The sequence below is a fragment of the Melospiza melodia genome, chromosome 1 (assembly GCF_035770615.1).
Source record: "Melospiza melodia melodia isolate bMelMel2 chromosome 1, bMelMel2.pri, whole genome shotgun sequence".
NCBI classification, from domain to species: Eukaryota; Metazoa; Chordata; class Aves; order Passeriformes; family Passerellidae; genus Melospiza; species Melospiza melodia.
In genome coordinates this window covers 110,880,265-110,897,929 of record NC_086194.1, presented here as the reverse complement: position 1 = coordinate 110,897,929, position 17,665 = coordinate 110,880,265, and positions in this window count along the sequence as shown.

Here is a 17,665-nt window from a genome sequence, read left to right as displayed (position 1 = left end):
GGGATATGCTGCTGAGCTGTGGTGCACAAGGCAATCTCACAAGACCCACAGTTATGGCTTTCAATACATCTTCTGCTTAAATAACGGCAACATTGTCCGATACTAAGGGCACATAAAAAACTAATTTATTTTATTTTCCTTTTATATGATTGGAAGTAATGAAAGTGTCAGGAGGTGAGCTATTTCTTTGCAGAGAGTTTGTTGTTTAGTTCCATTACATCAATAAGAAATGAGGTATTAAAATATATTAAAAGATAAATATGACAATTTTCCCTGTTTTTCCAGTGTGATTTGCCTTCACTGTGTCTGTCATTCATGCAGGAAGACTTCATGTTATAGATGGTGATTTTTTTTGTGTTGTCAGTATCTAAGAAATAATAAGGTATGAGCAGAGAGATTAGAATAATATGAAATTTTAAATATTGTATTTAGGATGGTGGAACTGTACCACATGATCTCCAATAAATTACTTATTTATATTTCACTTATCTAATAAAATCCCAGGAACACATTTCCAATGAGTCTTGTATTTTTCTACCAAGCACTTGACATCAGGACCTTGACAAAAGAAAATTAAGCATTAGGCTGCTGGAGAGTCTCTTAGTTTCACAAACAAAGGACTTATATTTTTAATAAGCCCTCAAGTGAATTTGTGATACTGAATTTTGCTGGTTACTCTTGAATCCTGTGTTTTCACCAAGGATTGTGAGGAAAACAGAAGCACATCCTCCTCGCAACCCTCCTCTCTGACCCAGTGTCTGTGTTCCCAGTTTTCATTTGCAGAACCTGGCAAGTGCCAGTCTTCTTCCCATGTGGTTGTTTTTCAGCAAACAAAGATGATCTGCTCTCTACTACAAATAGCTGCAAATGATAACAATAGCACTGGTAAGGAACCAGGTGAATGCCAAACCTTCCTTGAAATGCCCCAGCCCCTACTGATGAGGAGGCTTGCATGCAGAACCATCTGTCAGGTGGTTCATTTATCATTAACCAACTGGGGAGACAACAAGAACTCAAACACCACCAGAAAAGAGGCAGTAGCTCTGTCTTAACTGCTGTACATTCGTTTCAAGGAAAAATTTGTGAACAGAAAGTAGGGCTTAGTGTATTAAATAAATAATTTGCTCTGAGTCAGATTCTGCTATGTTTACTCACTCAGAAAAGTACTTTATTTAGCAGCTGAGTAAGCATTTCATGTAGAGTTAAATATTATCTGAACCAAGAGAAAAGATCAACAGTTTCTTTTATATTGTGGGAAATAATCAGAAACTTTTTAACCATGGTTGACTATAATGGTACCCAATAATGGTCAGTAGGGCACTTGATGTTAGTGTGGTCCATGCAGAAGGACTGTATGCAGATTACTGCACCATTTCTAAGGAATTCTCTGCTGCTGATATTCAAATGACAATTTTCAGAGCCAAATGAATTCTCAAAGTGACAGCAGGCCCCAAAATTTTCCTGTGCTGGATTCCTGCTTTCTGATTCAAAGCATATTTGAGACTCCTGTAAGCAAGCAATGCATATATTATATAGAAATGCAGGATATCACAGGCTATAGAAGACCTCAGCAAGTCCCTGGTCCAACTTCCTGTTTGAAGCATGTATGACTATGGGATCAAACAGGAATGCAGAGGGTTTTATCCAGTTGGGTCTTGACACTTTCTGAGATGGAGGCTTCACAGTCTTTTTGGGTAACCTGCTTCACTGGAACAGCTTCACTGTTCCCAAGATAATAAAGTTTTCCTGATATCCAATCCAAAGTGGCGTATTTTTGGAGTCTTTTTTTCTCTTAAATGACTGTGAAACTTCAAATGAAACTATTCTTTGTGCAAAAGAAGTGTTAGTTCCCTGCACCTTTCTTTGTGCAGGATTTGACTCAGAGACCATTTTCCAAAAGGACCTATTAGTCTGGATCTGCCAGATGAAGCAAATAGATATTTAGACATATGGGAACTTTAGGTACATCCAGGTTAGGATGGAGGTAGCAGAGGTTCTGAGGATCTTGGCTTAAAATCAAATAGGTACCTCACACCTTTTTGCAGCTCCTTTCCTTAGGCAAGTAAGACTCAGTAAGAACATTCACAACTTTTGTAGGGCTGGCACTCTGAAGAGCAGCTCGGTGACATGAACAAAGAGAGTTTTAGAAATGTTGATAGCTTGTGTATTTTCAGTTTCACGATGGGAATCACATTAATGAGAACATCTGACTCAGAATGTTAATGCTTATTCTCATATGAGATAAAACAAGTAGACAAACTGATAACAGCATCACGTTTGTGTAGCTGATCTTTTGTCTTTTACTTTTACACAATGCACTATTTCCAGGGAAAACAACAACATCAGCTATAAAACTTCCTTTGGACAGTTAATTAATAAATCTATATCAATTAACTTTAAACCACTGTTAACTACAAAACCAGAAGTTTAAATCAGCCCTAAATTCAATTGTATATTCCAGCCCCCTTGTGACAAGCAATTCCTAAGGATTGCTAACAGGGGTTGATATGGAGGATTGGTCCATGTCACTGCTTTTGTTCACTGTTGCTACTGAACAGAGCATGAAGAATAAAAAGCTTATGAAAACTGGAATGAAAACTTTCTAGATTCTTATACAGCAGCCATCATGTCTCCCTCATTGCCAAATTCCTTCACAACAAATCCTGTACACATTCTTCAGTGAAAATTGCACTGAGCCACATTTTCAGTTAGAAAATCTGTTGTAGCAGGTATTTTGGAAGCAGACACGGGCTTGAGAGGCAGTCAGTACTTGATATCAATAACTCCATGTGTATCTGGGCTGCTGGTGCAAGCAGGGGGAGACATGGGGCAGTAAAAGAGTAGAAAGTGCTGTTGCAGGGAAGTTTCTTGGAGGGGAGTATAGCTATTAGAGTATGGATTAATTATACTGAAAGTAGAGGATGAGGGTGATCTGAGGTCAATGTGGTTGTGGATAAGGGGGATAGAAGCTATGGGGAGGAGATGCAGATGGGTACCAGTAGATAAATTGCTTTTGCTGACGCAGCTGCAGACCTGAGCTGGGTAGCACAGATCCCTTCTTGCCTTTGTCAGTGAAGGATACCTGTAAGCTCCAGCATAAGGACCCTTATTGGATGATAAAGTGGCAAGAAACACCTTTACTCTAGTCCTCAGCAACCCTTTTCACACTGCCTGCCATATTGTAAAATAGCTATGATCAGCTTTATTGCCTTTTCCTCAACTTCCAGTTCACTCACCAATGGTGTTTAAAGGACCCACTAAAAAGGGTGTTCTGACAGAAAGGTGCTCTGACTGAAGTCGTAACATTTACTGTGGTTCATGGTATTTCTTTACAAAGGCTCTAGGTTGAGCAATATATAAAATATGGCTTTTTTTTCTTTGTCATCTAGAAATCATGTGAGTGTCAGACATGGTTTAATATAGACCCAGTCCTGAGTTCCTTTTTGGATCAAAATTTTAATAATATCAGTGGGTGTGTTGGTCATGCAAAGATTGTTAATTTGCCCTCTGGATATCTGGACTGGCATCTTCTGAAATGCTGACTTGGGATATAAATTCCATAAACAACTTAAATCTAGAATATTTCTCCCTCACTGTACTTATCAAGTATCTTTTTTTATCCTGTGAGGAAGAAAAAGCCATTGGAAAATCAAAATCAATTAACATATTGTTAAAATCTCAGTTCTGAAAAGTAAAAATAAACCATGAAAGCTAAGCCCCAGAGCATTAAACCCACCTTTAAACACCTACACATTTCATTCCTGAAACTTTTATTGTTTTTCAAGTAGGAAGAATATCTCATTTGCTGCCACCATCATAAATTTTGACACAGCCCCAGCCACATTATAATGTCTCTTCACAAAGCTCAGTCTTCTCTACTTTTTCTTCTTGCTTGCCCAAGTTACAATGTGTTTTGAAACAGAAAGGCAGTAACAGACAACTGTCTTTCTGTAAGATATAGTGAGGTTATTCTGTACAAATGGAATGAACCTCATTTTTTCATTTCAGATCAAAGCAGAAATCTTTTGAAGTTTAGCTATTTGATAAAAAAGGGCTTTATAACAAGCAGATATAGAAGTTAATAGGACATAGAGATATTTTATTAAATTGCAAACCATTATTAATATTGCAGTTTTAACTTGAAAGAAATATGTGAAATGACACCGGAAATTAATTAGATTATTTCATCATTCTTTTACATTATAAACTTTGATACACTTGCATAGATATATAGGTACATTGATAAAAAGACACAAAGACAAACAGAATTTTAATGAGTGGGGAGCTTTTATCTACTATCACTTTGTGACTTAATTTTTTCTGTTTATACTGCCTATTGATTCCAGTTGAAACCTGCTGTTTTAATGTTGTTATTGATATTCTCTCTGGGTTTTCTTCTAATTCTGGCATTGATATTACCTTGATCGGATTTAGTTTATTTGAATTGCCTGTAGGTTTCAGTCTCTGGAGTTTTTCACTGCTTATAGACATGCAAAGATAAAACCTCTCTTTTTATCTAAAAATCCTTGAGAGACTCTGAAAGATACAGCCGTTTTCTGAGAACATTAAAAAGAAAGAAGCAACAATCAAAAGGAATATACTTCTCACCCAGCCAATTCAAGACATCATTTCTATACACCCTGAGTGTTCTCTGACATGCACAGGCTTCTCATCTAGTCAGTTCCATTTTACATTTGGAAACAATGTGTGAAGAAATTGGGTTGTCATAAAGTGACAAGTGGTTCCAAGCTCTGTGTCTCAGGCTGCACCTCCACTGGACTGTCTCTGGTCCTGGATAATTTGGGAAATGAACCTGCAGAGTGCTCCATGTTATTTGTTTTTGCGCCATGGTGAAAAAGTAGGCTCTAGCACATTACTTGAATGTGACAGAAAATCTCCCTTCCCAGTGAGAGAAGTGGCTGTGTGAGGGCGGGTGGGGTAAGTGAGGGACAACTCCCTGTGTTTGGGCTGGAGGAAATTTCTCTATGTTCCTGAGAGTTGCTATTTTGTAGATGCCCCATACCTGAAACATTCAAGTCCAGGTTGGACGGGACTCTGAGCAACCTGATTAAGTTGAAGATGTCCCTGCTTGTTTCAGGGGAATTGGACTGGATGACCTTTAAAGGTCGCTTTCTGCACTGATTGTTATGTGATTCTGATTTCCACGATCTCCCTGTGTCTTTTAGAAAGAAACCAGAAAATAATACCTAAATTAAAAAAAAAAAAAAAAAATTCCAAACCATTTTATCTTTCAAATTATTGTGTTTCCATTCTTGTAAAAGTAGAACAAAATCCCGACAAATATTCATTACTCACTTTCCTTCTTTTATATCTCTCTGTTTGTAATTTATTTGCTTTATTTTCTTACTCTTTGTTAGTTTTTTCATTCCTTTCTTTTTCTTTTCTTTTGGCTTGAGTTAATCTTTGTTCCTCTTCTGTTTTGTTTTGTTTTCTCCTGCTTTCTTCTTGCTGTAGGCCTAGAGTTTATTTTCATTTCTTTGTTCTGATTCTTTTGTCGTGTAACAGTACATATTTTTGGAAATAATTATTTTTCAGGAAATAATGAATATTTTCAAGTCTGTAATTAAAGACAGGTAAATACTATGAATATATGTGTACACATGTGCTGTATTTGCATGCAATTTATTTCTTCTGTTCAGCTGTCACAGGCCATTTATATTAACAATTTGACAACTTATAAAATTCCCTAGGATGTAACAGAGCCTGTGAAGTACAGTGTGTTCATAGACAGGAGGAAGGCTCAGAATTGTTCTCATGGTTTAACAGTGAATCACCTTGATATCAAAATAAATTTAGTTTTTAATAACATGAAGAGGTAATGGTAATAGAAGAGTAGAGATTGTGCAAAAAAAAAGTCCTCTAAAGTAGAAAGACTGTGATGGGCTCTTGGAAAGCAGCACAGAGGGAAGAGCAGCACTGTTTGCCTTTTACTCTTTCCTGTGAATCACCTGCATTGGGCCAGCAGCACCACTCTCTGCAGGCTGTATGGGCTGTATTGTTAGAATTGCTTCTGACAGCTGGAATGAAAATGGATTATAAGGGAAAAGGAAGGGACCCAACAAATCCAGCTGCTGCTCCATCTTTTGGAAATCAGACAATTATGCCATAGAGATCGCCATTTACAATGGCCAAACATATAAAGTTATCCTTGGTTATAATTTTGGAGTTCGTTTAGTTTTTTATTTACTGTGGGAATGAATTCTACAGCTGAAATGTGCATTTTTTACAAAAATATTCCTTTTGCTACCTCGTAATTTCTCTGAACACCCCCTTGTCCTTCTGTAATGAGATATAGTGGATGAATACTTTTTATTTGCACTATCCATCCTGTCAATGATTGTATAGACAGCTACATCTTTTCCAAGCTGAAAAGTCTGCTGTGTACTCTTTCCCAGATAGGAAAAATGTATACCTCTGATCATCTTTGCAATTCTCTAGTTTTCCTGGTTTGCTCTATTGGATATTGCACACAGCATCCAGCGTGTGGGTTTGACGGGTGTTTACAAAGTGTCATAATGACATGATGACTGTTGTTCTCAGTTTCATTCTCATTATTACTGATATTCATTGACTGTAGCATATGCACAAATATGCACAGCAACTTTAGGACCTGTTTTTTTAGATTCTGAATTTAGATGTTTCTAGCAATTACCTAAGAACAAATATCAGCTCAGTCCTTGTTTATAGTTAGACATATTCTTCTTATGTGCATAACTATGCTTATTAAGACCTAATTTCATCTGACATCTTAGGACTCAATTAATCAACATAATGAATTTTCCATTTCAGATTTTGCTATTCTGTGTCTGTGCCTTCACCAAATTTGATTTTTTTCTCCTTTCTCCTTCATCCTATTGTCTTTAACCTCACTTGTGTATATTTCATAACATGTATCTCAGTGCAGGTCCATGTTCATCATTGGTAAGCCTTGGACTGGTTCACCCAATGAAATTCTGAGACCGAACATTTATTTCTAGTCTTTGTTTACTCTCCTACAACTATTGCTTATCAATAAGAGGGCCTTATCTTTTAATCCAGACCAATTTAGTTTATTAAAAAGTATTTGGGGAAAGACCAAAAAACCCTCAAGTGTTTTCTATCAATAAAGTTGTCTTACCTCCCTGCTTTGACTTTTTCAATTGTTTTGGAAATTATGTCTCTTTTATGAAATATTATGTATTTTATTTACCACTTCAAACACCAGTTCTGTTTCTACCAATTTTCCCACTGGGACAATCAAACTTACTGCTCTGTAGTGTCTGTGATAATTTTTTTTTAAAAAAGGGATGTTATACTTGCCAGTTTCTCTCTTGTCAAAAAAGGGGTATGTTAAACAATAGTCTATGCTCTTGACTTCCAAACTCTTTTCTGAGGCCTGTTGATTCTCTGATTCACCATATTGCTATTCCTTTTCTTTGCTTTGTTCTAGAAATTTCTACAGCTGATAGTCCTGTTTGGGGCCTCCTACCAGCTTTACTTTGATGAGGTCCACTGACTTTCAGATAGCTTCTCATAGTTTTCTGTAGTGTCAGAACACTAGCAACTTGTATGATGTGGAAACTGTTTTGTCAAACCATTTCCTCTGTGTCTGCATTATTTACTTTCTCATTTCTGTTTCATTGTCATTTCAAAACTCAATTGCCAGCTTCCTAGCTTCCTAATAGGTAAACAGTTAATCTCAGGTTGGCAGGCCTTGAATCAACACATCTTGGGCTCTAAAACACTCAAATAGTCTGTTGAAGACTGGTTGGTAGGATTTATTTGCTGACTGGCAGTTAAATATTTAATTGTTGGATTCACTAACCGTTAAGCGTATCACACAAAAAATGTTGACTAGCTCTTAATTTTCATATCAATTTACTTTTCATTTTCATCTGTATTCTGCTTCTCAAGGAGATTTTGAAGCCTCAGATGTATCAAATCAAACACAGTTTGATTTTGGCACCTTTTAAAGAAGTCAGAGATATGCTATATTTGTTGTGGTTCAGCTGCAGACACCAGTCAAGCCACACGTAGCCCCTTGCTCACTCCACTACCAGAAGGATTGGGGAGAGAGTTGGGAAGGTAAAAGGTAGAAAACTTGTGGGTCAAGATAAAATGATTTAATAAGGAAGGGAAAAGTAGCACATGCAAGCAAAGCAAGAAAATTAATTCACCACTTCCCATAGCAGGCAGGTGCTCAGGTGACTCCAGGAAAGCAGGACCACACGTAACAGTGAGTTGGGAGGACAAATGCCATCACTCCAAACATTCCTCCACAAGAGGAAGGGATCATCTGCTGTGCAAGACTGTGGAGGAGGAGGAGGAGAAGGAAAGACAAGAAGGGACACTGGAGACCTTGGTATGAGCAGAAGTGGAGGCTACCGATCAGGGTATGGAGGAAGAAGGCAGATGTCTAAGCCGAGAGAAAGAATACAGACAGGATTCTGGGGAGAAATAAATAGAAAAAGCAATTTTATAATATTCCCTATCCAGAACCTGTAATGGAAACTGGATTTGCTAACCTCTACCTTTCCTATGGTCATCGAACAGGCTTGAAACCCACTGGTTAAGCTGTGCATCATATCAATTTGTTAATGATTAATCAATATATTCAGTTTGCTATCATCAGCACTTCTGCTGTTAGCTCAGTTGGAGAGGTATATGCTGTGATTCCAAAAGGCCAAATCCTAGTTGTTGCCTCAGTATTAATAATGCTGATATAGATTAAAACAGCAGATGTTTAATTTCAAAAAAATTAAAATCTGTGTGAAAAGAGCACCAAGACTGAAGTCAAAACCAGAGGTGCCTGAAACTCTGGAGTCTAAACACACCCACGTGGTCGTACTTTTGTCTGTTTTCTGTAGTGCTTATTCTGCAGATTTTAATGACAGACACAGAGGAGGAGAGACAGGACAGGACAGGGTGACTCAGCCCTCCTGACTCCCAAAGGTGCCTTCTCTGAGGGTGAACCAGGTTTGTGTGCCTGTTGCCTGTAGCATCTGTGCCTCATGTATTGCAACAAATGGGGCAGAGGGGTACAGAGGAAAATGGGCATCACCCTGCAGCCAGGGTATGAGAATGTCTCTGCCTCTACCAGAGACTTACACAAAGACTGGCATGTAATCATTCCAGCTGAGCAAAAATCCTGTTTTTCTCACATTCTGTTGATACCTACAGAATGATTTGAAGCCAGATTCATGCCAGCATGGAATTGTTACTTCTGGAAACTGAAGAAAAGCTGGCTGTTCTCACCTTAAACAGTTTTGGACGCTGAGGGAAAAAGCCAAAACCAAACAGCCCTCCAAACAAACAAACAAACAAAAACAACACCAAAGAAAGGAACCAAGAAAAAAAGAAAACCTTGATTTAAATCTCTCAAGTGAGCTTATCATTTTGGCTATTTTTGTCTAACGTTTTTCATCTGTAAAAGGATGGTATCATAATTTTTAGCAAAGCATTGTAACTAATTACTGCTCATGAACACAACTCATGAAGGAAAAAATTGCTCTGTATATAGTGTGTATTTGCTTGCTTTTGCTAATATAGTGCAAGGAGCTTTGCACAGAGAAAAGGATTAATTCAATGTGACTATATAAATTCAGTAGTTAGGCATTTAGTCTAAGTTCATGTCAACACAATGATCTAATGATTAATCCTATTCCAAGCAGACACTTACATGGAACAAACCACCCTGTGTACTTGCTGGACTGTCTGTGACTGCTTACCGAGGAAGCAGGGATGACTGTTCAGGCCAGATACCCAAGTTTAGGAGCCTGTGGAGTGAGTGAAGCTCAGTAAACACCGTGAACAAGTACGCATGATTTGGGAACTGGAAAAACTGATTTTTGCCTAAAACCTTTCAAATTTAATTTTTACAGAGATTTTGGTGAGTAAAAACCCAAGAATTTGCATTGTGCTGGGTAATATTGCAGGAGGAATTGCTCCCTGTGCAGTTACGAACTAAGTAATGAAAAAGGTGGAAATAAGAAAATGGTATTCCAATCATATAGAACTTCTGTAAACAAGATCAAAGTGTTTCAGCTGTTTGACTGTGATGATGAGGTGAGCAAGTGAGGTCTCCAGTCTAAAAACACATTCCATTATGGATTTTTTAATTATTAGAAATGATCAGTTTATATTATTTGCTGATGTTAAAGTATACAAAGAAAAATCAGTGTATTAGCTCCTGTGTTTCATTACACAAGGTATGTTACATATGAACTGAATATCATGTCTGGTGATGGAGAAAGTCTGTTTGTGTCTAATGCTGTTCCCTGGAGAAATTGTTCAAGAGCTGCTCATCCTTGTGGAACGATTACTCTGATATCAGTGTGACTTATCTGCTGTGTAAGTGCCAGTTGAGTTGTAAAGCTTCTCCAGGGCATTTTATCAGGTGTTCTTACTCAGCATCAGTGGTCTTTATGAGAAGAGAAAGAGCTGAGAAAGAAGGCTTGGTTCTTCTGGTTAAAATAAATGGATCTAGTAAATGCCTTTTCAACCCTATATTTATTTTTTTATCATTAATATAATATTTTTAATCTGATGCAAATATTTCCTCCCCTCTGCTGTCACACAGATATTGAAACCTATAGAATTTCTATTTTACTTGTTTTGTTCCCTCCATTAATGCTGAGTATTACTTCAGAGAAAAGAAAAAAGATGTGCTAAAAGATGTGGATCTCCATTTAAAGAACTGGTTTTCTTGTGCTTATGCCAAGAGTTTCGTCTTGGAAATTCTTCAGATTCTGTCCTTGGACAGATTTATATATGGGATTTTCACATATGTTTCAGTGAGAGTTTCGCACTTTTATCTTACAGAAGAATTTGACCTCTGGGCTGTACCTCTCTTGGGACTAGTTTAGGAATATTAGCTGTACTGTGTCCTGAAAATATTTCATGCCCGTTGCTGCCTGACTGAGAGTAATTCAGATACCACTTTGTAAGACACTGAAAGCGGATTCTGTAATCCTTTTGAAATCTTTCTTTTTTTGATGTCTGTTTGTTAATCAAATTGGAAACAAAATGCACAAAAAGTTGAGACTCTTATAGTAAAATACATCACTGTTAGCTAGTGGCTGAGAGTGGAAATGTAAGTCAAAAGATAAAAGTTCTGTTACAGCCTCAATTAAAGATTTTGTCTATGGCTTGGGAAATATCTCTTAGGACCGGAACTGTTCCCACTGTTGCAACTGGAAGGAAGAAATGAACAATTTTTTACAGCTGGTCTTTTTTTTTACTGCTATAAGATGAAATGCTAATTTTTCCCATCTACCATTGTGGGAAGGTTTTTAGATCTCTATTTGATTTCCTGAGTAGGTGGGGAGTTCTGTCCCCCTTGATATTACATTTTGTCTATTTTTGTACTTCTCTAAGTTGTTGCATCAATGTAATGAGATTGTTTCTTTTACTGCTCATGAAAGAAGGCACCACAAACAAGCCTTAAACAGAGGTTATTTTAGAAGCTGGGTTTTGTCCCTTGTGTTCTTAAATGCCTAAGTAATTCTGAGGAGAGAGGACTGAGAGATATTTCTCTAAAATTTTGGGGATGAAAGAATTGGTATAGGCAAAATAATAAAGCAGAGGAAAAAAGCAGCAAAGAAAAAAGGGAGCTGAAATTTCTTCTTGCATTTTCCCCCGTAATTTCACAGCCTCTTTTCCAGCCAGCAAAATAAACAATTAAAGGCCTTCTGTTTGATATATTATTCAAGTTAATGAGCAAAAGCACGTTTGTTACTCTCATAATGGAGCTGAGAGAAGGAAATCTGTTGCAAACTTGTCATTGTTTGATGCAAGGCTGAGGATTAATATCCTTGTTTCAGATCAAGAGTATCCCATTTCAGTACAACAAGTTCCTGTTTTGTGAACTTATATTATGCAGAAATCAGAGTGTTCACAAACAGGATTACATAAAAATAAAAGGTATGAAACAAAAACAACTCATTCATTTTTGATCTAACTTTTGTGTATTAAATCCTAGGGAAAAAAACCCCAACACCATGGAACACCCCATAAAATGTGAAGGAAGCCTGCACAAAAATGAGAAAATTAATTGAAAATGGAGATGCAACTTGAAACATATAAAGAAGTAATTGTTACAACTACAGTGTGTATTTGATTTAGTGTTTTTCTGACCTACTGCGTTCTTAATATTTCCACAAACTCCCAGATAGTGGACATTTTTTTTCTAGTTGAACATTTAACTCTTCATGTCCTTTAGGGACTTTGGTGCATGCTTATCAACTCCTAAACTCATACAAAACCAGATACACTTCCTAGAGTGGTGCTCCCACCAGTCAAAGCCTATTTAGCCATGGCCACATCAGTCAGCTGTAGTTTCTAGATTTTGCTTTGGGAGCAAGCACTCTAAAACACATACATGCTTTGTGAATGGTTCATTCAATTAGCTGTGCAGATGGTAACTGAATATTCAGAGTTTCTTTTGCATATAGGGTATCTTTTTCACTTTATTGCTTATTCATTAGGATGGGTGGAAATGAGTCAAAAATTTTGGTGGCCAAAGTTCAAAACTTATTGAGCTATTTAAACAATCAGGTTTGTAAATTTTTGTTGTTTTATATTTAAGATATGACAGGCATCTATTAAAGACATCTAGCTCTTAGATGTTATTTCTGGCATCTCCTGATGTTCCTGGACTGTTGAGTTCTGGTTTGAATTTTAATTTGTTAGTCTGCAAAATACTTGAAAGAGCAATCTATAGCTAACTGTATATTTTGTCAGAAAAAGTGTATTATGTTACAGAAGTTTTGAATTTTTGAAACTCTTCCCTTTTCTGTGCTATTTTGCTTTCTAATGCTATTTTTTGTCTTACCACTGATTCCAATAGAATGCTTTCCAAGTATTAATAATATCCTCTCTTGGCAACTAGATTTGGGACTGCATTGGTCAACAGAGTTGAAAAGCAAGTAATATTAATAACTCTAATTACCATCCTTATAGAGTAAATGGAATGGAAGAATTTCTAATTCCACTCTGGAATTTATAATAATTTACCTGCCAGCTGACCTGAAGCATGTAGCCAGACCACTATTATAAATGACTCTCTCTTATCAGTGTTTGCTTTATGTGGGATGAAAGAATTATTTACCATTAGTGCTTGTTGATAACAGTGATTAGTCTGCGTGTCCTTCTGTGGAGGATCTTATGGACAGGAATTGTACAGTAAATGGGCCTGTGAACTCCAGAAGTTACATCAAAACACTTGGAATATCCCTGGTCCAAAACATGAATCACCAGAGCTGCCCCCATTCCAGCTTCCCTCCAGCTCAGACAGCCACCCAATCCAGACAGGAAGTTTAAATTCAAAAACCTCAAGGTTGATAAAATGGTGGAAAATATTTACTGTTCTTAGCAGTGTCTTTGTATTTTTTCTCCTAACCTGTTCCTCATATGCAGTAAAATACTGTGTAAATAAAATTTACATTTAAATGCCTTTGCTTGTGGGTTTTTGTTTTGGTATTGCTTGTGACATGTACCTCAGGTTACAGTAATTTCATTTTATTTCCACTGTCTGCAATACCTAATTTTTATTTAAGTGCAAGAACAAAGTGTTGGTCCCATTGATCCCTTAATTAGGTGTAACTACTCTTACTGAGAATAAGACACTATTAAGCAAAACTCTTGTTATAATCCCTCAAAGATGTGTACTTGGGAAGAAGTTAAAAGAGTATAAACCAAAAGGTGTAATAGTATTCTAGAATAAGAAGCCCAGGGAAAATAATCACTGTCATGTAAAAGCAGAGCTGGGCATAATCTATGATACTAATGCTTTTTATATGTAGGTTACTGTATGTGAAATGCTACAGTAATTGCCTCCTTAAAGTATTATCTTGATTTCTCATGTAAAAACCAAGCTGTACACAGTAGCTTGAATAGCTGCAAATAGTCTTTTTTTCAGCATGTCTGTGAAAATGATCATGCCAATTATCTTTTTCTCTTAAGCTGAATTTAGTTGTTATTCAGCATGTTTTTGTAGCGTGTCTGGTGGTGTCACAGAGGATTTCCATCCAGAGACAGCATGCATCTTTTTCTAGGGCTTATGTCAAAACCCAACTTATCGAGACAGAAATTCTTCCAGTACATGGTGCTAGAGAATTCCTACTCCATTTGATTAGTAGCCAGGTAAGCTTCTGGGAATTTCTCTAGGAATTACATTTTTCTGCTTTCTTTGGTGTGCCATATTCCTTGAAGCTAATGTCATCTGCAGATGGGCAGAGTGGAAATGCAGGTTGAGGAACAACTGTCACACACAGGAACCAGCAGGGCAATGGTGAATTGAGAAGATACTATTAAATGGATTTTGCTTGCTGCTGGTGAGCTGCACTGATTATACTGCCCTCACTAGGGAGGGTGGCATAAATCCCATGATAGGAACTTGCCTCTGGAGAATTAATATCCCACTTTAAGTATCTGGGCCTTTGGGTGTTCATAAGTCTGAGTGGGTGTGTAAGGGCTCAGATCTTGATCTCCTTAAACTTGTTCATGAAGATGAAACTTATTGGTGACAGTGGGAATTAAGGGCCATAAATCTGGCTCCAAAAATTGCCTAACAGGTATCTTTCCCAAGGCTGACTGGAATCAAGGGGAAGCCTTTTGTATCAGGCTTATGATGTGAAAAAGGAAAGGTGACCTGCTGGTCATTCACCTCTTTCTACAGGCAGTTTTATTTAACATAATGCTGAGAAGAATTATTGCCGGAGTGGAAATTAGAAAACTCAGTATTTAAACATATTCTATCCCAGTTTATTTTGGGACTTGGGATCTGCCACTCACTCACTCACTCACTCACTCACTCACTCACTCACTCACTCACTCACTCACTCACTCACTCACTCATTCATTCATTCTTGAAGACCCAAATGGTAATTCAGGAGTCTTTATAAGGCTTTCCATCCCATGTCTAGGAGCAGGCGTGGGGAAGTCTGGCTGGGTATGCGTTCCAGAAGCCACTTTGTGCTAACACGGCACAGCTGGAACACCGAGGCCTCTTACAGGACATGCCTGAAGTCCAGCAGCCCAGGGGCAGGCAGGGATCATCTTCACAGCCCTTCTGCAGCTGCCATCATTTCACCCACTGTGTCTGTGTCATCCTGTATCCAATTATTGCACCAGAGGGCTGCAGCATTCCCTATGCAAGAAATCTCTGAGTGCTTGCCTGCAACTCATGAGGGAATGGCTTCCCACAGCTTCTCTCTGCCTTAGAGGATTTATATACTCTGAAGAGATCATTTTAGTTTTTTTAAGATTAGGAAAAAAGTATTTTTGAAATGTAATAGCATTTCAGGATTTAAATAAGGATGCCCTTAACAAAACAGAAATAATTTTTTGCCTTGTCTGCTCCCTGCTGTCCTTGGTCTGGAAAGAAAAATATTCAGCTGCTATTCTAATTGCTCTGTGGGGGCAAATAATTTATATATGAGGGATTATTTAAAATAAAATGGGTATTCTCCATCTTACTGTTTACCATCTAGGCTCTAGATTACAGTTGTGATTGCCTTCCCTAGAGAAAGAATGAACATGTATTTAAACTGTAATTGATTTTAATTAAAAACAGCTAAATATGTACAACTTAAAGAGTTATTGTTTCTAAATGAGAAATGATAATTGTTTTTCTGCGTGCTGCATCATGATGTAGCATTTGGCTGGGAATTTGGTATAATTGTCATCTGCTCGGAGGTGGCTGTGGAAGGTGGCCTGTGATATCTGCAGGCATGTCCTGAATGCTTCCATGTAGGATCACAGCTCATGTTCTTCTGAAGTCAACTGGAAGTCCTGCTTTTGACTCCAGAGCCATGGAATTATTCTCTTGCAGAAAAAATAGTTTATTTATTATATTTTCTAATCTGTATAATAGTTTCAGAATATGTAATAACATGAACAAATTAAGAAATCAAATATGTAATTTTTATTGCCAACATGTCGTCCATGTTAAACTTTGAAATAATGGTTTCTTTCTTGCAAGTTTTCCTCCTCAGTAATTCAAAATATATCTTAAACTTCTAATTTACCAGTAGCGCCTTGTTATTATTGTGTGACCTGACATATTTTGAATCTCTTCTAAATTTTAAGCTTCCTATTTTTCAAGGTGGCACCAAGCTCCCAGAGCATCAGCACTCTCCAAGAGGCACAGACGAGTTTAGGGAATGCAGAATTATATATTCTTATCACTACACCTGAGGTCATATCTGTTGGTGCTAGAGGTTGCTAGGGCATTATCAACACTGACTCTTCTTGAGCTGTGAGAATAATTTGGATTCAGGGAAGAAACATAAACTGATCTCTTTCACTCACCCACTAAGTTTAATAGGATTTGTCTTCTCTGTATTACGGGTTGGTCCATTGATAAACACGTGTTACTGGAACAAGTGTGTTATTTTAAAATTTACTTTTCTGTTAGATTATGAACTCTATTGTGACTTAGAGTTGTCATTTTAAGCTGGTTAAGACACCTGGAAAATTCACTTCATTGGCTTTAGATCAGACTTCTAGGGACAAGCTCATGTAACTTAAAGGTTGACAGTGCTGAAGTAGGCACTGGAAAAGGTGCTTGTTTTGTAGGCAAGATAAATTCTAAACCTTCTGGTTAAAAACAGTATTGGTTGCTCTTAAAACTATTTGTGGTGTATGATGTCACCTTTTACTGCTCTGAGCATATACCCTGCTACTTCTCTTTCCCTCACAGCCTTTTCTTGACATATAAAAAATTACATTAAATTTTATTTATATAAAATTTACATTATACATGTATTATTTATATTTTATGCATATTTATTTATAAACATAATCAGTGTACTTAAGGGCCTTGTAAACATCTCAATTATATATTTCCTGGGTTGTTTTATGCTTAGGTAACATATAGAAGAGGGTAAAAAATACTGTCAATACAAGAAGTATCACTGAGACCTGCAGACTGCTGTTTTAACCTTTTCATTTCATCAGAGAGTAGTAACTATCGTAGTAACTGCAGCATCTCATTCTATGATAAGCATTACAAAGAAAATAATACAAGAATATTATTATTAGTTTAGTATCTATTAGCAAGTAATATCAACTGCTTAGATAAGTTTAGTTGATATAAGTAATTTGGAAGTCAAATGAATAGTGGATTTTGGGTGTGAGAGGCAGTGTAGATTAGAAAAAAGTAAAGGAATGGTCCAGTAGCATTTTTGCTGATAATGATAAAGGATTTGCGCACGTTCTTACCTGTAGGTGAACAAAAGCCTTCTTAAATCACAGTTCTCTCTAATTAGTTTAATTTTCTTGTTTCCTAAAAACAACCTTAAATATCCTCTACTTCTGCTGTTAGGTATTCAATTTCCTTGCATTTATTTTTCTTTGTGTATTTTCCACTTAATAACTTTTTATCTCATTGCATAACCCAACTTTTTTATGCTTGATTTGTATTGGACTGTTCTTTATTTATGCATTTCATATTTTAATATTTTAAAAAATATTTTTAAAAATCCTATGGAATCTCTTATTTAGGAAGACTGAATTTTAAAAATCTCTGTATTTCAATCAGAAGATCAGTAAAATATTAGTAATTACCATTATTATTAATTATCAGTAATTTTATAATAAAAAATGATGAGCAAAACTACATTGTCTATTTGCCTTTTTACTTCAAAGTCTGTGAGTTATTTGG